Source organism: Monodelphis domestica, chromosome 1 (genome assembly GCF_027887165.1).
Source record: "Monodelphis domestica isolate mMonDom1 chromosome 1, mMonDom1.pri, whole genome shotgun sequence".
NCBI lineage: Eukaryota > Metazoa > Chordata > Mammalia > Didelphimorphia > Didelphidae > Monodelphis > Monodelphis domestica.
This window is the reverse complement of record NC_077227.1, coordinates 634,225,662-634,252,986: the sequence shown is the minus strand read 5'-3', so window position 1 is coordinate 634,252,986 and position 27,325 is coordinate 634,225,662. Positions and strand designations below refer to the sequence as shown.

The following is a 27,325-nucleotide window of genomic DNA, read 5'->3' as shown; positions in this document are numbered from 1 at the left end:
ACTGTTGCCAAGAAATGGATTTTTATTTGTTTCACATCTCTTAGCTACCAAGAGAGGTGGGAGGAGGAGGAGGAGGAGGAGGAGGAGGAGGAGGAGGAGGAGGAGGAGAGAGAGAGAGAGAGAGAGAGAGAGAGAGAGAGAGAGAGAGAGAGAGAGAGAGAGAGAGAGAGAGAGAGAGAGAGTTTTTTGCGATGAAAGATTTCAGTTAGGTAATCTCTAATCTGATTTGATTCCTTTACAATCCAGATTTATATATATATATATATATATTTTTTTTTTTGGCTTCTCAGGCATAAGAGTTTTAGTCTACTATACTTCTCATGCTCACCCAAATCAACTTCATAACTAAAATTATTTAAGCAAGAGACTTCAAATAATGTGCTGAAATAATAATGAATAATTTATTTGAGAGGAAGTAAGGTTTTATGTAATTCAACTTGCAGAATTCAACACTTGGCAAATTATGGCCTCCAAAAAAATTGGAATCCATCCATTCTGGGCAATGGACAGAGGAAAATCTTAATCCATAATATGTAACTGATCTATGCAAATAATTTACAATATTTTTCAACTGTCCTATGTGCTTTGTGGAGTCTCGAGCAAAGCAAGTGCCAGGCATTAACAAAGATGTTTTTCATACATAGTTTCAAACCAGTCATTGAGGTTTTATGTTTCATCTCCTTTTAGTTTGTCCTCTTACCTCAGTAGAAATACTCCGAATTCTTATGCAAAATGCCAACGTCCTCTTGGCTCCAAGTCCAAGACAAATAGTCAACAAATGTCGCAAATCAGTGATTTATGCCAGTCAATTTAGACTTATGATTGAGAGTTTCCCATGTAGCACTGATCTTCAAGGTTCTGCAAGTGGGCAAGTTTATCCTGTCATTACTCTGTACCTCCCCCCTTCACCCTAGAAATGAAGTAGATAAGGAAGAAAAATGACCAATGCAGTCTAATTTGGAAATGGGGCACCTGGATTCCTATCTGAAAGTGTCCTGGTGATGTGGAGACCCAACCAAATACGTTAATGGCGATTTCAGGGAATAGAGAGGAAAGCATGGGTACAGTACTTTTTGGTTGAGGGTGGCCCAAAAAGAGACCACAGTGTATTACCATGTGGTGCTGGTGTTTTCAGATTAAGATGGGGGATTAAGGAATTTTACTCAGCAATTTGAGATGCTTTGTTAAGAACTGAGGAGATTTGAGCTGCTTTGTTCTCAAACCACATGTTAGTGAAAAAGCAAACAGGCACTTAATCCTGACAGACAGCAGAACTTGACATCAATTTGCCCCTTGGGAGGTGACCAGGAGTTCTCTGTGACTGGCTAAAATGGTTGTTCCTTGTTTCTGTGGAGTATAATGCCAACGTTCTATCCAAACCAGTAGTGCTCAGTGTCCTGCGCCATAATTCATAGCCACTGGGGGCTGGTCTTCACCTTTTAAAGATGAAAGCAACTCTCTGTTTGGTTTTGACTTTTTATTTTATGTTCTTAAATGTAAAGAATCCAAGAGGTGCCAAGGTACTTCCTAAAGAGAATTTAAGTGTATCCTAACTTATGGTCACTCCAGCATAAAAGAGCTTGTATGGGGTAGAGGAGGAATTTTGGGGGGAGGTTCAGAATTTTCCTATTGGATATTGGATAGTTTGGATTGGTTTCTACTGCAATAAAAGCCTACCAGCTGATGTGTAGATAACCACTACATATACATGGCTGTGTATTTCCTTTTGACATCAATGTTAATATCTTATGGGGAGTTTAGGATTCTTTTAAAAACTTCTCCTCTAGGGTCATTAGAACTTTTTTTTTTTTTAAGACAGAAAAGGAACTCATCGAACTAGATTTCATACACTGATAAACTTAAATATACATAAACACAAGATCTGGCACAAAATCTTAAATTGTGTTATAAGAATTTGGCTTTTCTATTCTGTATTGTGTCATAGATTTGAAGTACGCATACGGTGGTTGGAGGATTTGCTGAACTTTGGTTAGAAATAACCAATTTATAATGTGGACTTCAAATTTAATCTTATCACAATAAAATAGACATTCTGAATTTCTATTTAGTGCATCTATAGCTCATGTTTTGCTATGTGATATTAAGGTAAATGTGTGCCAGGTCATATTATTATTAATCATCATAATAATACAAAATAAATGCCACAATTATAGATATGTGGGAGACCTTGGCAGCATTACATTTTGTGCCTCCTAAAGTAAATAATTCCAGCCAAGCTAGGCCCCAAACCAATGTAGCATTTTAGAGCATGTGGGTCTTTATGCTAACAGTGAGTGAGCTCAGTTAGGCTATTTTCTTTGAGCCTTGCTCAATCTATCTGACTCAAATTTCTACCAAGATAGGTGCAGTCAGGAATGAACTTTCAAGAGTGTCCTATATTGTGAACAATACAAAAACTCAGGACCCTGTTAGAAGCGCAATAATAACAGACTGATACGTACGTGATAGGAAACATTTTGAGCAAGAAAATCGATTGGGCTTTAGGTTTCCATTAAGTGAGAGTGGGAATTAATTTTTTTCTTTGATTTGTGGGGGAAAATGACTTTGCCATTACCCAAAGAAATGACCGTATAAATATATTCATGTGGCTGCATTTTTTAAAATTTTGAAGCCCAAGAACCATTTTAAAGTATGTGGGTCTTTCTATTTATTTATTTATTATGAATAACAACAGGAAACTCTTGGAAAATAGGAGATTTTGCAAAGGGCCAAATTCAGGCACTTCATTTAAAAGAACAAGTTTCAAGTCCCTGAGCAGGCTGATCTCTATTTTTATGCAGGTTTACTAGATAGCATATAAGAATCAAATAATGGGTGAAGTAAAATCAGAAACACAGTATTCATTCATTACACTCCCATATCGTAGAGCAAATTCAGGGTGACTCAAGGGACACAATGTCTTGTAAAACATATGTACTTAATATAAGGGTCATAAAACTTATTAAATTAAAAGCTAGGTTAAAAATAGGAAGAAAATTTATGCTGCTGTCTAAAAGAGCAATAATTTCCCTTTGGCCTTTCCCTTTCCGACTAATATGGGTTCTGGTCAGAAAAAAGTCAACTTATAAAGTCTTCATTTTATCGGATCAAATGCAAGTCTCATTTTGTGGAATCTCACGTTTGCAGACAGGTGATATGACTAAAAGGAAAGACAGAAAAACGATATGATATCACACTTTCCCTTACAGCAGTAATTCAGAGACATTCGCATCATTGTTGATTAGCACAAACAAAATCTATTAGCATTAGCCTGGCATCAGGGGAGAATGGGAGAATTGAGGGAGATCAGGAGGCAATTGAAATTATAAAGGGCTTAGCCTTTCTCCACAGGCAGCAGTGACATGAACTTGGGTGAGGGGCCACATTGCTCTTCTGTCCTTGTGGCAGTCCTTTCCTGAAAGAACCTCACTTTATGACCATTTAAACAAAATTTTAGTTGCTGCAAAAACAGTGGCAGCCAGGAAATTTGAAGTCAAGGTTGACAGTCTATCCTTGACTCCCACTGTCACATGGGTGCCTCTCTGCCTAAAGTGATTGCAGAATGTTGGTCTGTTGTGGGAAAAAAATCTCAAATGTTTGGGACTAGGAAGGGGTGTGTGTGGGGGGGAGTATTGATTTTTCTTGTATTTGCTTCTTTAAAAAAAATGACATCTGAAGCAAGTAGAGCATGTGCTAATGTTTATCTCTTCATACATTTCATAACAGCTTTCCTCTTTGTTACGAAATCTGAAACTCACATCGATGCCATTTCTTTCTTCCACCATATCCACCTAGTGTCCTTTCGTTAGAGATTTCTAACTTTATTTTCAAGTAAAGGAAATAGGTCATGTATTAGTGTGGAGGAAATAATAAATAAAATGCTTGCCTGATTAAAAAAATGTTATCAGAGAATGGCAGTCTTCAGGTATGAGACTAGGAGGTACTAATTTAATTTTATATTGTTTGTTCCAAAAAAGGACAAAATTGTGCATAAAATTGACAGGGAATCTTTGATTTGTTGAATGCCTATTAGCCTAGGAACAGACTAACCACCTTGCTAATCAGCACTTTCCCAAAGAGAGGATGGAAAAACTTGTTTTGGAAGAAGAGGAGAAACAGAAGAGCCCGGGACCCCAACAGGATGGCTCTTTGAGTGGTTAGGGTGGAGACACGTTGCAAGTGTGGTTGAGGAATCATGCATTATCTAAGATGCCTCCTTCCCCTGGGCTAACCAGAGGGTTGTATTTTTGGTTCTTTCACTTTGGAAAAGATTTCTTACTTAACACATCAAAATATTCTTTTCCCTTCTTACTACCGCAAAGTACGTTTTTTGTTTGTGTTTTTTTCCCCCCAACAGGTCATATCTTGTGCCTGCTAAACAGAAAGTATCCTAGTTGAACAAAGGTAGAAAATGCATCCACTTTCAATCAAGCAGGAGATTCTTGAAATCACAAATTAATCTTTTGGTCTCATTTGACACTGCTGACACCAAAAATATAATTTTGGTCCTCGTGCTAAGACATCATCGGGTCTGTCTGGGATTACTTTGCCCCAGTGAACTCTGGGTACTGAGAAAACACCGAACTAATTTTTTTGTTCTTGTTTTTGTTTAACGTATCATTTTGAGCATTTGTCTTAGAAGAAACAAGGGTAATAGAACACAATCCTGAAAGTCCAATATCCTTGCCTTTCATCAATAGATTGGTTTGGTTCAAACAATTCTGCTACTAGAGAACTTTATAAGATGATTATCATAAAGCTGGATGCAGTTTTTACTTTTGATTTGAGGTCACTGAAAAACATTTTGCCATTCCAGTTAAACGATAAGCTCTTTGAGAGTAGGAATTGTTTTATTCTTTCTATTTGAATCCCCAGTGCCTAGCACAGTGACTGAGCCAAAGTAGTTGTTTAAGGAGTGCTTTTAACTGATTAATTTATCCCCATTGTCCTGAATTCTATACCATTTGGGCTCCTAAAGAGTGGAGGAAAACATGAATCTAAAGTTGCTTTTATTTTTTAGTTTCCCTTTTGAACCCACCAACTTTCTGAAATTTAAGCACATTGTTCATTGTGTAATTATAGATGAAATATTAAAGAAGTGGACTAATTATCCGCAATACACTTGAGTCCAATTAAAATAGCATCTGTGGTGAATGTAGGGGTATTCTCTTTCACTAATAAGAAATACTTTCTTAACAACAGAGAATAAAATCGCTAAATTGGATATGCTGTTGAGATTATAAATATCCTATTAGCATATAAAATGAGGATTAACCTTATTTAATCACTGCATGCTTGATCATCAAAAGTCATGTTTCACCTCTGTAATGTAGCTGTATCCATTCTAGGGAAAAACCCCCCACATCAACCTATGTATTAATAAATTTAGCTAACTAGATGCTGTTCTTTTGTCCTAAATTAAACTGATAGCGAAATTTGAGTATTCCTGTAATTGCCTAACAAAATAATCCAAATACTTTCATCTACTCAACACGATGTTTTGACTGATTTGAATTTAAGTCATCTCAGTGGCTGGAAAGAAGCTTCTCTATAGTGTTCAAATTAGTGTACTTAAAAATAAACCAAGTGTATTGCAAGTGAAATCAACAACCAATCTTATATAACAGCCCAAGTGACCTTTCAGAAATGTAAATGAAGTCAGTGCAAATACTAGGGGCATGGAGGAGATGAAACTTTATTTTTAATTTAAAGAGACTGAGTATTCACTTAAAGAGAATGTGTTTTTTGACCATTTCTCCACTCACCACATTAACCGAATGTCTATCTGCTGATATTTTTTTTCTTTGACCTGATTGACACAGTCTCCATTTTGAGCATATGTATAATACTCTTGCTTTTATGTTTTGTGAACAAAGTTTAGGTCAGTCCCTCTCAGAAGCAACCCCTACTGTTCACCATGGATGAGTGGCTTTCTTGTTGATCAGATTTCAATGATTAGAGTATTCTTTGGAAAAATAAAATAAAATCTCTTCCATGGGGCCATAAAAAGGAACAGATTAGAGGAAAGGTAAATGAAACCATAGGTATCATCTCTATTTATCACATTCAAGCAACTCTATTGGGCTGTATCACAGAAAAGCTAAAAGATGGAAAGAGAGCAGCCAGGGATGGTTTGCTCATTAAGGGATATTTGTTGTGATAGGGCAGAAATCAATCTTTTACTTTTGTTTTAAAACTGTTATTGTTTATGTTCCTTTCAAGATTTAAGGGTCATTTTTCTTTCATCCCCTTGAAACCTGTAAGGAGTCCAAAGTGTAAACATGCTTAGAAATATTACAAACAATTAATTCAATTACAACTTTATGTTTCTAATTTGGTGATTAAAAAAAAATACACACCAACCATGACTGTCTTGGACCACCTTCTTCTGAACAACCTGAATCCCCCTTTCTCCCAGTCATTTTTCTCCTAGGAATCAAATTCATTCAGAACTTCTGGGACACATTCAATGTAAATTGAAAGAGACTGAGAATAAACTGGACTTAGCCAGTCTGGAGGCTATGAGGGTGGTGTTCTGTCAGAAGCCTGTGGATGCAGTGACTGAATCCAGAAATATAGATGGAGGGCAGAAAAGGTCTGTGGGTGGCACAACATCAAAAACATGAAATAAAAAGTCAATTGCTCACATTAGGGATATAAGTTCAGGGATGTCAATATAAAGAAACCAAGAACAGGCAGGAAAAAGAATGTGAAACACTCCGAGTCTTCAAGGCCAAAACTCCTGAGCCCAAGAATTTTCCTTTCAGCTTAGCTCACAAGAGTCTTCAAGTCCCACTTCAGTTTCCTTGGGTCCTATTGTCACTTGCACACACACACACACACACACACACACACACACACACACACACACTCACAATGTAGGAAAACTCCTAAAAGTTTCATTGCTTTTCTCCTCTATGGTTTGGAACATAATGCAAATATAACATTAGTGAGAGCAGCTATTTTTGCCTTTTCAAATGAACTAATTCATCAAGAAGCTCAGGTTTTTTTTTTTTTTGTTTTGTTTTTTGCCTAAAACTTAATCAAAATGTATAATGGACTATGTGAGTTATTTTTACAATTTATTTTCCAAATGCTGGGTGGATTAAAAAACATCCTATTGCCTTCAATTTTTTAATGAACTTTTGGATTTATCAATACAATATTCTATAAATATATCTTTTAAATTCTTTTAGTTCTGGTCTGGCTTGTACAGTAATTTTGTCTTCCCTAAGAATTGTTATATTCTTGTCAAAGATTTGGTTGTGACATGGGTTAATTTTTACTTCAGAAAAGAAAGGGACAGTTTCTCTTTTTTTCTCTCTCTCTCAAAAAAAATTAAAAATAATAATTTTTTGATTGAAAAAAATTCAAGAAATGACATGGCAATAAAATCTGGTTTTCCCTGAAACAAAAGTGAGGATCATATCTTCAGAGTCCTTGTAGTTGATTGCTTGTTTCTAAGACTTATCATACAATTCTTCTATAACATACAGAGAACTTTGTTAAATTGTAAATGGGTATTATTTCAAACACTCTGTGGAAATATATTCTTCCCCTATAGCCTATACATTAATTCTGCTTAGTTATGGCAGCTAACATTTTCCCGGAACTATCACAGAGAACTTAATTCAACTCATACAACATCACTTTAAAACGGTGAAGCTCTCTTAATCAACCTTTGTATCAGCCACAAATGTGGAGTATGACCTAATTTGAAAACCTCTCAAAGTGCTGACTCAAACTGTTAGTGAATGAAGGCCAGTCATTACCATTATGGCACTAATGTGATGCAAAATAAAATTGAGTTGCATCAGCTGAACATTAGTTTGCAAAAATATTAGTGATTGAAGCCATTTTCTGTTCATATTTTATTTATGCCTGTATGAGATTTATATCTTTTTTTTTTTTGGTCTGAAACAGCCCTGCAACAAAAATTCCTGAGTACCAGAAGAAGGAAGCCACATTTTTAACCCTGAAAAAGTCAAACCAGAACTATAGATCAAAGGTACATCATATGCATGTCATGAGATGCCCTTTTTAAAGATGAAGGCATATCGTTGCAAAATTGTTATTAAAATATTTACACACATATAAGCAAGAACATATGAAAAATATCATCTTCCTCTGTACTTTGGTGCCACATTCCAAGACTTTCTCCCTAAATTTAACAGGACTGGTACTACTTACTACTTTGTACCAATCACAATTGTTTAGTGATTGTTTTTTCTGGGTGGAGGAGCCCCCCCTCACCCACTTACCCTTCCTCCAAGAAATAAATTTAACAGGGAAAAACTATGCCTCCTAAGAAAATTGCCATTGGTTACTTCTAAAAGAGGAAAGGGGGATAGAGGAATAAAATGACTCAGCTTTGCTTTAGCTGATAATACTTTATGAAAATGCAGTGTGAAACATTTTTCTCTTTTGAGGCTTAGATGTTTGGGTGGGAAAACTTCATCAAATTACTTGGCTTACCATACCTATTCATTCTAGTACTAGCATTAGTTTCCACATCAAAACTGGTGATTTGTAATTGAAAATAAATCAGAATGAATTGTAAATTAGTGGGATAGTTCCAGGGATATAACTGTTCAGAAATGGCATCCAATACTCCATTTTGTGTCTCTTTAATTTTGCAGTGCCCCAAATAAAAATGATCTATTACTGATAAAATGTCTCTGGCTTCATTTTTTTTAATGGTTTCAAACAAGACAAACACACATAGTGCAAATGCAGAAGACAAGGGAGATGGGGGTCTTCATTTAAGTTTGAAAGGATAAGAAGTTTTTGTTAGCAAAAAGATTTTTTACTATGTTTCATGTTGAGTTAAATATACACACAAATATATACACATATATACATGCATACACAAATATAAATATACATACAAACATATATATATATACAAATACATATATACTTATATTCATGATAGAGTGGAACAGCTTAGAAAATCCTATCATGTGATTATGTTTAAAACATTGGTAGATTAATTTCATTCACAAAGGAAAAAGCCTTCAAATCTTAGCAACACAATGGTCAAGAATTTTCAAATATGGCACAAAATCAAGAAAGCTGGTCAGTATTGGATTGTTTTTATGGGATATTTTCTTTTTCTATATCATCCAGATAAAAATGAATAATTAAAAAATAGACACACCTAATGCCAATATACACACTCACACTCACTCTCACAGCTATGTATATATTTTGTTTAATAAAAGCAGGATCACCCATTTTCAGGTAAAATACTATTCTAGTTCTGAGGCTACAGGAAAAATCAGTTCTGGGTTAGTAATGTTTGCAAATGGAATCCCAGTCTTTTAGCAGTTCATCATTCATAAACAATAGAGGAAGTACAGAAGCAGCCCCTTTGAGAAAAATCTTTTTAGTAGATTCCACTTTGTCCATTTCAGGACAAGTTGTGTGCCAAGTTGGGGTATTTCTGAGATGTCAGACACTTCCATTGCTGTCCTTGGAGTAGAGGCGTGCATCACTGGGTTGAATATAGGGGGGTGAATCCCCTCTGCCTTCTTAATTGCTGATTTACTGTGCTTTCCCTCAGGCCATAACTGATGATCTGTAAGCTTGTTGAATTTCTGAGACAAATACTAAATATAATCAATATATAAAAATAAAAAAGAGAAAAAATGCAATGAAAATTTATGACCTTAACATTCCTTCAGGGTCAAGCAATTTATCAAATTCTCTCACTTTCTGGTTTCAATTACACAGCTATTGTGGAAGGAACTTATTTTAGCAGGTTCATTTGCCTCAGTGGGGAATACAGGACTTTGGCCTAATGCTTCACCTTTAGTGCAGGCCATTTGAGCCTTAGAACAAATACCAATCATCACTCTTTGGGAAAAAAAATCTGCATTGGAGTGGCCTATTGGAATGGGGTTTCTGTCAAGGTAAACGGTTGTCGGCAATGACTGTGGTAGAGTGGCGATAAATCCCATTTTATTGCTGAAAAATTCCAGCTTCTCTCCATGCCTGACAGCTCCCCACATTCTCATACCCATTTGGGCAATTTCTGTACTATGTCCATCTGGTTCTCATTACCTCTCAACCTGCCTGCGTCTGATCCAGAAAAAGTGCAGGTCAAAAATGGTGGAAAAGAAACCAAGGTGATGGACAAAACAGAAAAAGAAGGGGAGGGAGAAGAAAATACAGCACACCCTTTCCAGCTGAATATCAGAGAGGTAGCCAGAAAAGCCCATTTAAATATATCAAAAACTGGTAATGACAAAGCTCTAGGATCCCAACAGAACTCACATCCTTAGATCCAACCTTTTAAATAACTCTCCAAGAGAGAAAATATTCAAGACATTATTTCTGTTAGAGTACAGCATGTACTACTACCATAAGTGAAGACTTATTAGGCTTTGCAGAGACTAGGAGCCCATTTTACAAATACTTGGAACCCAGTTTGAAAAACTGATATGGCATTGAAATTTGGGAATAAAGATGAATCAGAGAACTAATTTAACTTCAATACTGAAGAAAAATAACCTGAGAATAATTGTATTTACAGTGCTCCTTTCTCTACTAATGCTCTAAGAAGACACTATTAAAAATGAACATTTAAAAATTAATTAAATAATACTGTGCAAGGACTAAGACATTTTAGAAATGAGAGATCTATTTTCTAGGCACTTGGGAATTGGAAAGCAATTCCCTAACACAAGACTAAAACTTTCTCTGTAATTGTTCTTCATGAGCACTTACTTTACTCCCTGAGTCATTATTTATAGGATTCCTATGCAATTATCCCTTTTTAAAAAGATTTCTATATTCTTTAAAGCTCTAACCATCTCCTGGACTTGTAGTTTCCTCTAGATTTATATTATATGTCAACATAGTTTGAATATATAATGTACAAAATTAATTTGTTTAAATATTTCTCTTGATTTACATGGGATGGTAGTATATATCTGTTTATAGGAAAGGTTTAATGTGGAAATAAATGAGAACCTACTACTTTTAACAAATGAGATTCATAGTGAATGTTACAAATCTCAAGGTGATATTTTCTCTCTATTTAATTGTAGACTTCAGGAACACTGATGACCTTTCCTTCCTTCATATGTCTAATGCCAGGGCTCAGGCATAATTTAACTACTTGGTATCTTAGTATCAGGATTACTTGGTATCAGGATTTCCAGAGGCAATTTTCTGTTGCTAAATGGATATGAACAGAGGTCTGGAAGCTTAATACCTGTTGGCTCATAGAAGTTACTGATAACCTTTTAAAGTTCCATTTTCTGATCACAGGAAACTTTTGGTTGTACCCTGTTATTTTTCCCATCAGTCTTTTGGAAGTTGAATTCTTATTGTCAAAATTACAGCCACTCTCAAACAAATGCTTTCTCATACAAAATTGACTTCAACAATTTGAGATTTTGTACCTTAATTGTTAAACTTTGGATTTGCAAAGTGAACTTGATAAAATGTCCTTTCACATTGGTCAGAGGGACTCCCCATGGGAATTTGAAAGGGGAAAAATGCTTATTCCATAATGGGAATGTAGTTAGGGCTAAATTGAATCCCAGGTGAACAGAATCAAAACTGAAAACATTTTGTGATTTTCTCATCCCCAGTTGTAGTCAGTTAGCAATAATAGTTTTGAAGAAGTACACACATACACACAAACACATGTCTGACATTATATCTCTTTAAACGGAGCTTTATTGACTAGTATCTACAACTTGGAAAGAAATATCAAATTCTTAGGGAGGAAAAAAAAAAAACCCAAACCTCTGAGCTTTCCTTTTCTAGGTTTCATGTATATCCAAGAAATTTGATCATTTAAATTCTAAAGGATATTTGTTTGTTTTAGTAGCATAGCAGAGAATTAATGTCATGGTGGAGGCAAGGGGGAGGGCCAACTGACAATTTAACTTGAAGCTTGATAACTGTTTATTCAAATGTGCTCTACAGATTGAAGTATCCTTTAAGAGACGAAAAAAAAAAAAACAGAAACCTCTGTGTGTGTGTGTGTGTGTGTGTGTGTGTGTGTGTGTGTGTGTGTGTGTGTGTGTGTAGTGGGCATATGCTTTCAGAGAATTTAAGACACATGGAACAGAGTGCTTGGAAGTCTATTGAAATATTTACAAAACAAATCATTTATATTTAACATTTGTATATATAATTCTCTAAGGCTCTCCAATAGGAGAAGTGACTGTTAGCAGTAGAAATATTTCAGCATCAAAATGGTTAATAGTGAGTATTATAGCTTCAAAAGAGCCTATTGGCTAACCCTAAAGGATGCCCTGCAGTTGTTGTTAAACTCATCAGATGAAACTAGCCTTCTCAGCTCACCCTTAGATTTGTCTGCTAACAGTAAAAATCCTATAATAAATCGGTAACATATGTTGCCAGGCAAGGATAAGTGATATAAATAAAAAGCCTAGGAGACCTAACCCAAGTACAAAGTGAAAAGAATTTGACTTGCAATCTATTTGTTGACTAATTACCATTTGAAAAGTCATTTGAAAGTGTGAACTGTTATTTGTTTATATTCTTCCTCATGTGTCTCTTCTTCTCCTCTTCAGATTGCATTTTAACCAAAATATGCTTCGTGATTGCCTGCTTGGCGGCTTGGGGGTAAGTCCCAATTTTGCACAACCTTAAAGAAATGCATAACCTAACAGTTGCCAGAAGGGCTTCCGTGGCCTGATTTGGGGGGATTCTGAAAGATCCAGGGGTGTGGCTGTGAACAATGAAATAAAGTGAAGGTGTTTCTTTTCAGGGAAAGAGGAGGACTGTGTGGAATTGTGCATATGCAAACAAAGCTCCCATTAGGAAAGCCAGCCCTGGGAAGGAAATGACAAATCTCAGAACCCATACAATCAATTATTTTCACTAGCACTTAAAATATAGAAAACAAAATCTGCTTGGGGAATTGACTGAATATTTTATTTCACTTTTTTTTATTGAGACATCCTTTGAAAAATGACATAATATAAGTAGTTTTACAAAGCAACAATATAATCAATCTTTAAACTAGAATATAAATCAAGGATTTCATTAACTGCTGGTAGCCAGTTTAAATTGTAGTCTTGTCCATAATGTCTATCTATCTATGTATGTCCAAGTTATATTAAAAACCTTTAAATGGCTTTGTAATATCAGCTACATCTAGCTATTATAATAATTAATGATACTGTTTTATAAATCAATATATGTATTCTTGATAAATTCATATCCAGTTAATGGTGTAATTTAAATAAAAAATTAATGTAATAAAGGACATACAGAAATGGGCAGGAAATCTTTAAAGGTTAAGAGACAAATTTGTCTAAATTCACTCTTTTTAAAAACCTGTTTTGAGAAAATTCCACATTGAAAAATCAGTTGAGATTCTTCTAACTTCCTACTGGTAATCTGACCATTTCTCCTGATGCTAAGAATTGCATTTGTTAGATATTTCTTATTTTGTCCTTAAAGTTCATAATAAATATTTAAAATGCCACTAGCCCTTTTAATGACATTAATAGATTTTGTATTTATTTAACATTTCCTAGAAAAACTAAAAAATAAAAACCAGAGCAATTACAATATATGAACACATAAATTACAAATGTCCTTTAGTTAAATTTTTAGTCTATCAACCTGATATTCAAGATTTTTAAAGTTGCATGCTTATTTTATGCATTTTCAAAAAGAGTGAGAGGGCAATAATTCTCTGTGTTTGAATTTATGTTTGAGAGCCAAAAAGAAAAAAAAAGTTTTTTCCCCTTCTTTTACCAAAATTAATAGCTGAGAAATTTCAGAGTAAGAAATGCACAGAAGCCCCTGAAATTGCTTTCTTTATTTTCCCATTGCCAAGGAGTGCAAGAGTTTGCTCACCAAAAAGCAAAGCCTGCCTGTTGTTCTCTAAAAAAATCAACATCCACCCAATGTATTGTAAAGAATAACAGGATTTAGAAAAACAATTAAATTCTGCAGACTATCAAATGTGTTCTAAAATCTCTCCAAATAGCATCTCCTTCTGTTTATAGGGAGACCGTTTTACAAAAAATATCCTTCAAAATTATGCAAAACAGTAAAGCAAGCTGTCCACGCTGACATGATGCAGGAATGTTATTTTAATCCACTGAGATTTTCTGACATTTTTCTTAACATTGCTGTACCTTATTTAGAGTGGCAACAGAGACTCGTGCAGTTTCCTTTGACGCTGATGGGTAGTTCAAAATGTTACAAGAGAGGGGGAAAAAAGAGATTTGCTGCCAGTCACTTCAGCAATTCAGCTACGGGAGCAATTACTATTTGTTAAAAGTTTACATTTCCAAATGAAGCTCAAATTGTGAAGCGACTTCAGCCATTTACGGGGCTGTGTTGGGAAGGGAGGGGGAAAACAGTCAATCGTGACTCCATGTGAGAGTGCACTGAAGTTACTGTAACCATTTAAAATCCATTGTGTTTTTAGATGAAACCAGCAGCAAAACCACTCCTAAGAGGCTTAATTTAGGTTTTATAGGACGAACATAAAAAAGACCAGGTTATGGCAACACATTGAAATATGTGGTACATTTTAAATATCTTCATTTTAAAACGTATGTTTATTTTTCCTCCTGGGACCACTAACTTGGGTTTCTACAGACAAAGCAGGGACAGGCTACATTCTTAAAAAATTATCTGTGAAGGAGATCACATTCCAAGACATGTTGGAGCATTTTTATTACTGGAGATAACCTCTTAATTATATCACTGCCTTCCACTTGTTAATCAGGGGCATTCAACATAGTTAAACATAAAGTGGGTGTCTTTAAAAAGAATATATAGTTAGCACTGATTAGAAACAGGGGTATTTCCCCCCCTCTCTTCTTGGATTATTGCCTTAGTTTGACCCTTCTAAAATGTATTTGTCTGTTTTTAAAGCATTGCATGATGCTCACCTTAGGAGAGGTCAAAAATACCTTAGATCATTTCTCTAATTGCTAGGAATGACCTACTAGATATAGCCTGTGAAATTCTCAGGTGGCAGAAAATTGTACTTTTCTTATTGCTGTTGTTTTCCCCTCTCTGTTCCTCTTTAAATCAGACTGAGGTGATTTATTTATTTACTGAGGGAGTCATGAGGGTCTGGATGTGCATTTTCTGAAATCCTGAAATGAGAGAAATGAAATCATTTTCCTTGTCTAACCTCCTCCTTGGTTCTTCCTGCCAACCAACCTGTGCTGTTAAAACCAATAAAATGATGCAATGGTGACTTCTTTGGAGGGCCTCCTAATCAGATAATGACTGGCTCTAGGAGGGAAGGGCCCCAGGCAATGATGATAGCCCTTAACACTGTACTTGGTCAATATCTGGGTACCAGGGACTATTAGACAACTGATTATTATCACTATTTGGAGTCAATATTTTGCCTTACATCATAGCTTCTTTGAAAGGCTAAGAGCAACAAATGTTTGTCAAGATGATCTGTTTGGAATGCTCTCACAGGCATCTTCAGTGGAGAATTTTTCCAACACGTGGCAATGCCTGTTGTGGAAAGGGCAGAGTGATGATGGTTCTCAGATGTGCAAGCATCTGATTGGTTCACGTCCACCTCTTTCAGGTATGAATGGGTGTTTCTCTCACCTAGTCAAAAAGGTCACTAGATAAAAGGAGTGAATTTAAAAAAAAATGTTTATGTTTGAGCTCTGGCAAATGATGAGGCTCTTTTTGGCTTGTGATGGTTGCTAATCCACACCTGGAAACGCATTTAGGTTATCTCTTCAAACAATGAAGTGTCTATATAGATTTGGGAAACAATCAGCACTTTGAATTATTAGGACTTGACTTTTTTTTTTAACACTATATAAAGTGGTAGGATTTCAAGAGATGTTTGTATTTGTACAATGAAGAATCCAGCCTCCCTCTCCCCTCAATTAGGAGAAATCATTACATTTCTGAATGCTTATTTTACCTTTGCAAGACCAAAAAAAGAAAAATAAATGAGAAAAACAGAAAAGCTGAAGTATAAGGATGGGTGTTGAAACTAATTTATTCAAAACACTTAGAGGCTTCTCTCCTCTTGTTATAATCATAGATATTCACAATCATTGGGTTTCTTTCATACTTCTCTTCTAGTTTTACTAACCAAATGTAAATTGAAAAAAAAAAAAGTCCTTAAGCTTCTCTCCCTTTTCTCCCTTCTCCACACCTATCCTTAGAAAGAACATAGGTAGTAATGCTGATAAGAAATGTATTCCAATTTTACAACTCTCATACAAAGCCAGGCAATTTCTGAGCCAAACAAAGGATGTGTAAGCGATTTCATTTATTTTGATAATCCTCCTCCAGCACTGGAGCATTTTGCTGTCTTTGTCAAAGTGAATGACAACAATTTGGCCAACTCTCTCTGAGCTGCGCTCAACAGTGACAGGCAAATTATCAGAGGCCCTGCACTTCTTATTATCAGAGGAGAAGTCATCAGGAGGACGCATGGAGGATCCCTCTCCCTTGTCACTATTTGTCAGTGGGACAAGGGCCACTGCTATGGGTAGCTGACAGGTAATTTCAACAATAACAATTACTCCTATTACTGGTGTCATAAACAATTCGCCCAAGGCATGACAATAGCAAAGCTTTATAATTCAATGCCATATAAATAAATGCCAGCAGGTAACACGTAATTTAGCTCCAATCAAGCCTTCGCCCTGGCATTAATATTGTTATTGCAAGAAAATGGAAAATTGAAAAAATTCAATATGTTAATGAATTAAGAGGGGTTCAAGGGCTAGACAAGAGGGGAGAGGAAGGGGAGCCCAAATTATGATTGTTTCATATTCAGGGCTAGGATGGTAGTTGTACAGCACTATAATTGCTTTTTGATATGAAGGGGGAACATGGAGTGTTGCTATCTTTTACTTCAGACCTGGTGAAAATGTGATGTGGAGTACCAAACCTGCCTTCTCCAATTTGTGTTGGATGTATCTGGAAGTATGAGGATGTGTGTGTATGCTGTAGCATTTAATTGGATTTTTCTTCTTTTGGGGTAATTCTTTAATATGGAGTAGAACTCTTTTTTTCTAGGAAACATTTCCTTTTGTCTAAGAAAGTCCCCTTTGCACCTGCTACCGTCCTTTGCATTATGTCTTACATATCCACAAGAACAACAACAAAAAAGCACTGTTCCTATTTAATATGAACAGATAGACTAACATTCCCTGGGCTATCTAGGTTTCTACCTTTTAACAGTGGTCCCCACAACTCAGTCCAGGCCTCCCCAAGTAAAACTTCCCCTATCAAACCAATTTGCAATTTTAGTATTTGTCCAGAAAGACAATGGACCATCAGCCTGACAGCAGTAAAAGAATTTGAAAATCTCTAATTAGGAGAGCTGCAGAGCAATTAACGCATGTCAAATTTCACTTCATCAAGTGCCACTCTAATTTTCCCACTAAAAATTAATGGACTTTTTTTTGTATGTGTGTGTCCCCTTAAGGCAATGTTGATTCAAATCTGTTCAAGATGCAGTGTTGCACAGCTAAGCATCTTCTTGATTACAATCCGCCACACTTCTAACTGCTTTCATTCTCACTGCCACAGATACTTTGTCAACAGTCAAATTACACCATGCTGATAACAATGCATAATGGTGTTCCTCAGTGGAGTCCCCTGTCATGAAACTGTGTTTCATAAAAATGTGATGCTTTCTTCTCAAGGAAATGAAGTTTGCGTGGTTTAGCCATTGATGGGGATTGACTTTAAGTTTGTTTATTAATTTTTTTAAAAAAAGGATGTGAGGTGTGTGTGTGTATTAAAATTCTGTGAATAATTTAGAAGGGGAATGGACCATGGAAAATATTTATGTTGGAAGTTTTGCCTAAGCACTTTGTTTTGGGACATTTTCAAGAACACTTTCTTGTGAAATACAAGCATTTTTTTTTACTCCTCCTTTACTTAAAGTCTATAAACATATTGAATGGAAGCCTCTCTCTAACAGGCAGTATTTAGATTAAAAGAGAGGTTTGTTTAACTGCCATCTTTGCCAGAGTTCTCAAAATATCACAGGACACAGAAGATAAATGACTTTTTTTTTTTGGTTAGGGTTGTTTGTATTTTAGAAAATGAAGTTGGCTCATCTAAACTATTTTTTATCTTAGTGACTTGTTGAGGTTCGTTATGCCTGTATCATTAGTACTTTTCAAGAGCACTGTAAGCTGGAAAAAAAAGAGAGAAATTGAGTGGTTAAAAAGATAAAGGCACAATTTTCAAAGGCTTTTGAGATTATTCAGCTTTTTCTTTTAATTTTTAAAATCAGGATCAAACTAAAAGAATGAAATTAAAATGTTTTTTGTATCTCTCTTCAACTTTTGCAGGGAGAGGAAAGCATATACATGACATGGATCAAATCTTCAATTTGTTCACTTCAAATATACATTTTATGGTATTTTCTTTTTTTAAAAAAGCCACAATCATTATATAATTTCAAAATAGATTCAAGGAATATTGATTTGATTTTTAAAAAAACAATCTTCAGGTTGATTTCTTTTTTTTACATACCAAAAGTTAACTCAAAACTTAATCTTTAAATGGACCTTTGAAGATTTGTATTTCTATTTATTTAATGTATTTTCTTTCCCTCCTGTCCCTGCCCCTGCATTTTCTTGAGTGGTCCAGTTCAAACAAAGAAAAAAAAGAAGACAGCCCTTTTTCAACTACCCAAATATTGTAGCATTCTCCCAAAGCTGTTAAGGAGGCTCACTAGAAGTTCTGTGAATAGATGAATGCAAATGGAAATTTATTTTCTTCCCAGACATGATCCTTTGAACTTTACAAGTAAAACAATGATGGATTTGGATTTGTAATGTAGCTTGTTTCCCATATAGGTGTCTTGATCAAAAACAAACAAACAAAAAAGCCAGGTCTGTGAGTCTTCCAAAATGATCTGGAATATTCCTATATTAAAACATTACAAAATATTAGAAGAGGAAATTTAAAGAGAGATTTGATTATATAATACAAGCCAGCAGTAATCAATTTTACCTTCAATATCTTGCTTTTGTTTTCAAAATGCTAAATAAACAATACATAATGCATCCCTCATCAGCCCAAACCATGGAGGCTCTGTGCTCAAATAACAGGAAACATATTCAATTTTCCTAACAGAAGACAGTTCATTAAGCTGTGCCACATCAAATAAAACTTTAATTTCTCCAGCATCAGAGTCGCAATGAAAGCAATTGAAGAAGATGAGCCATATGGTACTTCTATCAGCAAACACATATTGCTCATTCCCCCAAAGTTTTCTAATTCTGCTCCCCAGACCTGTGTAATATAGATAATGTGCTCGGAGAGCAGCAACCATGAGCTATCTAGTGTACACTTCTAATACTGTATTTAATGGGAAATAATGAATCATAAAAGCCTAGAGAAGACGGCTTTTGCTAACCTAAATCTCAGCTGTAATTTCATTGTTCTGTGCCTAAGATGCTGTTTGCCCTTTCCAAACAACAGCAGTTGAACGTAATTATGCTGCTCCAAACCTGGAGCAGGAAGGAAAAAAAAAAAACCAGGATAACCAAGTTTCTATTAACCCTTAAAATTCTGAATTTAATGATGCCCTGATTTAGGCGTGGAGCTAAACAGGTATGTATTGTCTTAAAGTCCAAAGTGCATCCCTTCCCCCCTGCACGGCCAGAGGGCATTCTGGCGGAGTTTCTCACCCCCAAATGCAACAGGAGTGGGATGTTAAAATCAGGACGTTGCCTTGCGATAAGCAAATATGACATTTGTTGGAAGAAATGTGTATAAAGCGTGAGGGCGATATATAATGCTCATAAAACAAGACTCCACCCCAGATATCAGCCACAGGGATGAAATAATTTAGGCAGGGGCCAACATCAAATCACTGAAAGAATCATTAGGTATCTCAATGTAGAAAGCTAGAATTGTCTTTAAAATTTTTAAATAGCCCAAGGTAGTTAAGCGATGAGAAGCTAAACAGGCTGATCTATTGGAAGGCTCTAGCGTTTCTCCATCTGGGCTTTGGTTACCAGCCTATCACACACGTGTTTAAATGTGCCAATTTAAGTGGCGTGCCTCAAACCTACGAACATGAAGGTTTCCGAGTTAGGTTTAATTCATCTTTATAGGAAAAAAAAATTGGTCATTGAGTTGGTGGTTTCCGGTTTAAAAAAAAAAATTCTGAGTCGCTATTTTACAAATACACGATGAGTTTAAAACACTATCCAAAAAGGGGCACATATTGAAAACATATTTTAATGGTTTTGTTTGTTTGTTTGGGCATCATATGAACCAAGGACAATTAAATTAAAAAGAGACTTTTAAAAGTTAGAGATTGCCTTTTAAAAGCTTATTAAAATCAGCATGTTACATGTCTGTCTTTGAATTAGCTCTACAGACTTGATTGCCTTCATTAAAACTGGCTGTTTGGGTGCTGCTCCATGTTGGTTCCAGTCTTCGCTCCAAGCTGATTCTGACTCGTTCTCTGACTCTTTAGAAAAATCTTTAAAAATCTGTAGTCCCTGGAAGACTCCCCTCCCCAGAGAAACAGGACCGGGGGAGGGGAGGGAAGGGAAGGGGAGGCTAGGGAGGGGAGGGGGCGTCATTAACAATGCAAAGAAAGGCCAACAGGTAAAAATGACAGGGGTCCGAGGGAGGGAGGGGAAACACCAATGCAACCAACAACAATAACAACCCCCCCCCCCCAATTCCCCCAGCCCAGAAACAGCCCATTGATTATATTTCACGAATGCCTTAAAACAAATGTTTGAACACTTTTCTGAATCGGTGCAGAAAACCCTGTGCATGCTCCAATGGCTTACAATGACAATGGTCTATTGCAATGTAAAACAAACTAGAGGATAAAAAGGTACTTTTTTGTTACCATTTTATCAAAGCTCTTCATCTTCGAGCCGAGCTGCAGGCAGCATTTTGCTGGAATTGCAGATATTTCTCTGTCCAAGCTCCTTTGTTTGTGCATCTCATTTGCATCTATTTATCTCCAGCTGAGGGTGCTTTCAGCTCATTAAGGCCTCCCCTCACATTATTTCATAAGCCAGCTGCTAAGAGGGATTTCACCTGTGGTGACTGAGAAAAGAGGGGTGAAAAACCAAATTCTTCATAAAAAGGAAATCTTCTGACTCTCTTCCCCTATAAATGGGCACCATTTGTGTTAAACAGCCTCTTGTCATGATAGATGCCTCCAGGGGTCAGGGGTTAAAGTTGATTTGAAGGTCAGCAGTAAAACAACACACAAACCAGACGCCAAACTGGTTCCTTAGCTGTCGGTGGGAGCAATGGTACAACCAGGTCTTGAACCTTTTTCAACCTCTAATAAAACAGGGGATGAATCTGAAGTGGATCAACCAGGCCCCTGAGGAGGATGCACAGAAAAACACAAATAATATCAATATCCAGCAGCAACAGGAAACAATGGGGGCATTTCTCCCTGCTCCACGCATGCTTCTATTGTTTCAAGAGCTGGGGAATTAATTCCACTTATTTATTTAAGGCGTGTCAACTCACTGCCTAAACCTGTTTCAGTGTCAAGATGAATAAAACTTTTATGGCTCATAAAATAGAGCCATTCATCTCAATGTTCTTTGTGGTGCTTTTTTCCCCCCCTGGCAGACTGATCTAGGCCTCTGATTCAAAATGGTTACATCCGAACCCACTGTTGCTATGAACGGCACCATATTAGAAAATAAAATTATTTGATTGGCAAATGGAGCTCAGCCGAAGCAATAAAGAAAAACATTTTAGCAGCCATGTAATAGCCGGGCTCTCGTCTCCCCCCCTCCCTATTCTCCTAAATACGTTCTCCTGGCTATGTGCATTTGGAGCCTGCTTTATTTTCTGCCTTTGCAGAAGTTCCATTATTTTAGTATTTTTTTTTAAAGTTCTGAAGGATCCCTACAAAAATTTTGTTTCCTAGAATCCCTTCATTTATTTTAGAAATGCAGCTGTGCCATAGCAGCACTTTCCCATTCATCCCCTTTACAATAAGTTTTTACTATTCTATAATCAGTTTCTATGGATAGGACGATCTCATCTTTGCCTTGGCTCTTTTGCCACGGAATCCTACCATTCATCTAGAGCTTTAAATTGAGGGAAAAAAAAGTGGAAAAGGGGATAAAAAAAAAGGCTGCAGTGTGAATTTTATACAATTGAATTGAGTGGCATTATTCTTTTTCATTCTAATTTGCACGCCAACTCATGCCATCATTATTAGTGAGGTGAGTCCATCAGGACTCATCTGGAATGGACAAAAAATGGACAAAAAAAAAGGCATTGAAGGAAACGATCCCCTTCATGACCTAATGGGTAACCTGCACCATGGAATCCCTGCCTCCATGACAGGAAGAGACCTCAGAGGCCCTGTCTCTGGCTGATGAGGAAATGAAATGGAGCGAAGCTCTTACATGACTCAGACCCCTAAATGTTAGAGGTGGGATTTGCATTCAGGACTCTTTCCATCCAACTATCTCTCCACCCAAAATCTAGCCTCAAAAAAGTTCCTTGACTTATTGCACTGTGAATTGAGCTTGGGGGAGCTTGGTGACTATGCCGAACTTATTCCGATTGACCCTATTTGACTTTTTACAAGCAGGTCCAATAGCGGTGTGCAAATGTCTTTGCCTGGCACTGGCATTGGTCCAGCGGAGTGGGACCCTGCCACCTAGAGAGAGGAGCCCAGGAGTAAGCAGCATTTCCCCACTTTTCTCTGCACAAAGCTCAGGCCCCTGGGAAATGTGGTCCAGTTTGTCTGAGCTAGGCACAAGTCATGATTCCACTGCGCTTTATTTCTCTGCTGAACTCGATGCATGAACTCTGTTGACTAATAGCTACGCATAGGGTGGCCCATTTAAGAAACATCCCTGCTTGAAAATAGGACTACTTTGAAATGTCCTAAGAAAAATGACTTATGACCAAATGGAGTTTATTTAATCTGAGGCAGTATGTTCTTATTTGACTACGGATTAGGAGACTTTTCTTCTCATAACAAATTACATTTTTTAAAAAATGCGACCAGTCCTGCTTCACACCAGCAGGCTTACAGTTGCGGCTGGAGCATGTTTCTGACTTATTAAACGTTGTTTATATCCTCATCCTCGAAGACCCTCTGCCTTCAGAAAGCATTTTACGGCTCCCTCTGTAACTCACTTATCAATTTTCTCTCCTGACCTTACACATTAAATTTAACCCCCCACCCCTACCCCAGCTCCAAACCCAGAGCCTGCAGACAGGGAGAGCCAATAGACGGACTCGACTCCCCCAAATCTTCCACCGGGTCCCTTATTTTTCTTTTTCTCTAATCTAATCAGTAATTCTTCAGCTTGGCCAAATAGTTAAAAATGTTAAGTGCTAGCAGTGCCTTCTGCAGCCCTCTCCTATCTGTCTCTGTTTATGAAATGGGTCCTGGCTGCCTCCTTTTCTGTTCAGTTCTGGGTCTTCAGGTCAGAAGACTGTAAATACACATAGCACTGCCCCAACCCATAAATCTGAGCAAAGGGCAAGCTTATATATTCAGATAAGCAATGTTGAGACGGGGATGGGATGGGGTGGAGGTAAGGGGGGGCAGGAGCAAGAACAAATTCAGTCTGGCAGGACAACCACGTTCTTAGGAATAAGAGGAGAAAGCCAAGATACCTTGTTGGGAAAGAAAGGGATCTCTTGTAACATCTTTTCTTTGTTTCTCATGGATGAGACCACAAATGGCCCTTCTGCGCCTTTAAAAATCTTGCTTATAGACTGATCATCACTAACCATACTCATTAGAGACAGTGAAAATAAACAATAAAATGCTATTTGCTTCAAATGTAGTCTTTTTCTATCTTCAATGTATTTCTGTCTTGACCTGTGTGTGCATTGAAGCCAGAGTCACTAAACCAGGAAGTCTCCATGATAATTACTCAATTCCAAGGTCTTTGGCTAAATAACCTTGCTGTTGGTCACCCTGACAATTTTCAAAGAAAAATATTGATGTAGGAGTTCGGAGTGGCAAAGTGATAGATCATTGTGTAACTTTCAGGCATGGTGGCTTGTATTTGTTCTGCTGCCCCCTTCTCATCTTTGGGACCCATTAAATTCAGGAACTTTTGTAAGGTCTGAAAAGGAATCTCTTCTGGATGAATTAACTCATCATTGTTAATGCAGAGTATAATTTATCAATTAAAAAATATAACTTTCAATGTTTATCATGCCTCTTCAATGCACAATGTACAGTAGTATACAATACTGAGGGAGAGATACAAAGATTTAAGAAAAGGGCATAATTTATAATCCTATTAAATTCAACAAGCATCTATTAAGTGCCTATTTATCCAGCAATAAGCATTTATTAAGTGACTACTATGTACAAGGCAAAAGGTAGATACTGGGATACAGATGTGTCTGAAAACTTTCCCTGTCCTAGAGGAGTTTTTATTCTATACATTCAGAATTTATAAATAAATAAGAAAAGTGAGACATTTTAAAAATAATTACAATTTAAAATTAAATTTTATTCCACAAACACTTATTGAACACACACTATAGGCAGAGCACTGGGCTAGGTATTGGGAAGATAGAAATTTAATCTAAAACAGAGTCTCTGCCCTCATGGATTTAATAATCTGTGTAGGGATGTGATTGTACATACAATCCTAGTAGAGAGCTATTATGCCTACACCAAAAACAATAAAAAGACTTATGTAATAAAAATTTTACAAACGTTCTCTGTGAGGTCTGAAGGAAATTCAGTTGTTATCAATTAGAAGGACCAAGCAATCAATCATTATGCATTTATTAAACATCTACTATGTGTAAAACTTTGTACCAATTGATGGGAAGTTTTCACTGAAGGGAATTTGAGTTGAGGTGTTGTAAAAATGGACATCTGAACCCCAGACTTCAATCCCCAGAAGTCCTTGGTTGTTCCCAGAATTCCCTATAATCTCACCTGAGTCCTCACCTGAGTGCGAGATCACAAATTATTATTTAAAGAGGCTCTCTTCCTACTTCGGGCTCTCTCTTCTTCCGCTTCTAAGCACACACATCTCTCTACCTGGCAGGCAAGATGTAGTGAGTAGGTTGCATGTGCCTTTCTTATTTTGTATTTCTTTATCCTTGATTTCTAATAATCTTTAATACACCTCTAAAAATATAATACTTTTAGTAGAGAAACTAATTTAAATGTTACAGTGTGAAGGATGGGTAGGAATTCAATTGGATAAAGGAAAAGGAGGATATTCCAGGTATAGGGAATAGTAGAAAAAGGACCAGAAATGAGAAGGTATATAACATTTGAGGGTAAGGATAGAGGAACAGAGAGAAGTTTGACTGGGGTATAGTAGTGAAATGATATAATATAAGACTAAAGCTGAGATGATAGAATGGTAACAAATTATGGAAGGTCTTAAATGCTAAGACTTTAATCAGAGGTCACTAAAATCATTAATCAAAGAAAAGACTTGACAAGATTAAAATATATAGTATACACACGTTTTGTATGGCAATGATATGAAGGATGTCTCAAACTGACAAAAGAATGAAGACAAGAAGCCCCATGAGGAAATGATAAATGCTCTAGAAGAATATAAACAAAAGGTCCTACTAGAATAGTGGCAGAGGGAAAAGTTGGGATATGAGATAGGTTAGAGATTACATGATATTTGATAACTGAATTTTGAGTTGTTAGGGAGAAGAAGCAACATGGTGATCTTTGGTGATCACAGAATTATAGATTTAGAATTGAAAGATGCCTAAATGAATAGACTATGCAGGAAAAGAGATTATCTAAGCCAACTTCTTAATTTTAGAAATAAGAAAACTGAGGCATGAAAAAATAAAGTGGTTCCATCATGCTGGACTCATTGTGACTCCTCTTGAGGTTTTCTTTGCAAAAATCCTAGAGTGGTTTGCATTTCCTTCTTTCATCTACCGATGAGGAAACTGGGGCAAATAGGGTTAACATTTAACAATTTAACAATCATCTAAGAATCAACTTTTTTAAGTGTCTATTATGTGGAATCAGTCCCTGCTTAGAATACATTCTGGTAAGGGAATCATGGAATGCTTCCTTTGAATTGTGTCTTCAAGGTAAGTACTGAGTTCCCAACAGTTTTCATTCTGAAAAGAACAACCATATTGGAGAAGGCATTTCTTGTATCTTCTTCACTGTTATTTTCTTCATGTTTAGCTATATCACTATTTTTTTAGTTGTATGGATTCCATAAAATTGTGCAACTTTCTAAGATTTTTTTCATCCACTGAAATTTTTCCAATTTATTCTTCTTGGTTTTATCCATGCAGTAAAAATGGCAGGAATAAGAAAGATAAAACATATTATATCCAAAAACGCTCCCTTCTTTAATTGAAACTTTTCTGAAAATTTTATGGAGCTATGTATGCTCTGAGAGGGGTATAAAGTTTAAGATTATAATTTGGTCATTGGTCAGAATGGTTGGGTTCAAGGTTCAGCTCTGATACTAAGCAGATGGAATTCATCTGTCATTTTACTTTTCTGGACCTTGGTTTCTTTATCTGTCTAGTGAGGGTGGGATTAGATGGTCTGCAAGGTCCCTTTCAGCTCTCATATTCTTTGTTTGGGTCAATTATTGTCAGGATTGTTCCACAGGAGATATGAAATGAGTACAATTCAAATGTCTATAATATACTTGGAGTGTACAATTAAAGGTTGTTTTTTTTCTCCAACTACAGTCTATGAAACATTCCTTTTGATAGTCTAAGGTCTTAAAGTTGGCAAATATTTTTATAATAGGTTAAAGGGTGGCATTTTATAGATATTGACTAATTGCGCAATCTTGGACAAGTTATTTCATCTCTCTGAGCCTTGTTTTCACAGAATCACAGAATTTCAGAGTTGGAAGGAACTCCAATGATCCTTTTATTCAATCATTATCCCTAAAAACATGTCCCCTTAACAACTTACCAAAAATATGGTCATCTAAGCCTGGGCTTAGAAGCTTTCGATGAAGGGAGACCATGTTGATTTTTAAAATCAAGAGTCCTAATAGAGGGAAAGACGAATGATATTTACAATCCTTGTGTTGATAAAAGAGAAAATGTGAGTGGTCCAAGTGACCTCATGGTGAATTAGTTTGGTAGCCTTGACTTTTTGAGCATCATTTTACTACGTCAGCACTGAAATCTTTTCATTTGGAAAATTACGGGCAATAAATCATTTTTTCTTGTGTTTGAAAATGTATATGATTGGTTTGCTTGAACTCTTTATAAAAATTTCTAGGCACCAAGAATTTGCATACTCATTAAAATCATCCATGTCCCAACACGTCTGCCTTTCAGTTTATTAATGGTTAAATTGGCCATATGAAACAATAACAATAACAATGATTTAGTTTAA

General features: G+C 36.3%; 1 long non-coding RNA gene across 2 annotated transcripts; it reads left to right on the top strand.

Moving 5' to 3' along the window:
• Positions 1-12,038: 12,038 nt before the first annotated feature.
• Positions 12,039-18,793, top strand: LOC103096850 (uncharacterized). 2 transcript variants are annotated; one of them, XR_008915619.1, is made up of 3 exons: positions 12,039-12,225; positions 12,558-12,609; positions 15,451-18,793. It is a non-coding gene; the product is annotated as an uncharacterized LOC103096850 (long non-coding RNA). The 2 variants fall into 2 exon arrangements; XR_459190.3 differs by lacking the exon at positions 12,039-12,225 and having other exon boundaries at positions 12,236-12,609; positions 15,451-15,565; positions 18,315-18,793.
• Positions 18,794-27,325: the final 8,532 nt, after the last annotated feature.